This window comes from Octopus bimaculoides, chromosome 13, assembly GCF_001194135.2.
Source record: "Octopus bimaculoides isolate UCB-OBI-ISO-001 chromosome 13, ASM119413v2, whole genome shotgun sequence".
NCBI lineage: Eukaryota > Metazoa > Mollusca > Cephalopoda > Octopoda > Octopodidae > Octopus > Octopus bimaculoides.
The window spans coordinates 51,406,254-51,407,601 of NC_068993.1; positions in this window are offsets into that span (position 1 = coordinate 51,406,254).

Below are 1,348 nucleotides of genomic sequence, written 5' to 3' on the forward strand. Positions count from 1 at the left end.
TGATGGTGGCGGTAGTGGTGGTGCTGGTGCTGGTGCTTGTGGTGAATGTAGTGATATTGTTCTTATTGGTGGTGGGTGGTGGTAATGGTGGTGGTGATGGCAGTGGCGGTTGTGGTACTGGTGTTGGCGATGGTGGTGGTACTTGCGGTGCGATATTTAGCCTCAGGGCAGTTCTGAACAAGTTCACCTACGAGTATGTTTAGAATATATTCAAGCCGTGGCCATCACGTCACTAAAGTGACGGGGGTACAAAATGGTACCGACATTGCTAGAAATAAGAGTCAAAACGACTCATTAGCCACCAGAGCGCTATCTTAATTACAAAAGAACTACTAGTGGTTTCATGCTTTTACGATACTTTAAAGAAGTAAATTTGTTAACAAGCCATGTATCTCCAAGCAATCTATCAGACTCTATTTATGAGTTAAACGTATTTTAAAATCAGGACGCTGGATAGTGAGAAAATAAGAAAAGAAAACAAGTATAAAAACTCGAAGAAGGTTGATGCAAAAAACGGAACGAGAAGGAAGGAATGAAGGCCTGAAAACGAAGCTCACTGATTGCAGAAACCACAATTAATGCAGGAAGTATATAACAAAACATGCGATTCATCAACTCAACATGGATCGGGTAGTATCCTCCAGTTCCACAGCAGAAACCTATCAATGTGTTTTCAGCTGCTAAAAATTTCAGATCTGGAATTATGTAGTGTGGAGGAATTCTTGGATCTGAGAAGAATATGACGTTTTTCTGCTGCGTATGAGTTGGAGTTCTTAGATGCATTAGCTGTGCTTACGTCCCAGTAAATTAGCGGTTCGGCAAAAGAAAAATATTGAATAAACACCAACCTTAAAAAAAAATATATATATATGTATATCATATATAAATATGTATAGAGAGAGAGAGCAACGTGAAATGAAGTGTTTTGTTCAAGAACACAACTCGTCGCCCAGGAATCGAAACCACAATCTTATGATCATGTGTCCAGCACTATAACCACTAAGCCACGCGCCTCCACATTGCAATACTGGACAGTACTGTGACTAAAGAACAACAACCACAACAGCAAAAACAACAACGGCAACAACAATAACAACAAGAAAGATGATGATAATGATGAAGATGATAATGATGATGAGAAGAAGACGATGGAAGATGATGAGAAGGCGAAGAAGATGAAGAAACGATGAAAAATAGAAAAAAGTAAAGTTACACTAATGAAGTATGAGAGAAAGCGATGTGGTCGAAAAATAGTGTAGGTGGTAGCGGAGGATGTAGTGTTGTTTTAGCTGTTGTTATTGGAGGGGGGTGATGGGGGTGATGGTGATGGTGGTGGTGGTGGTGGTGG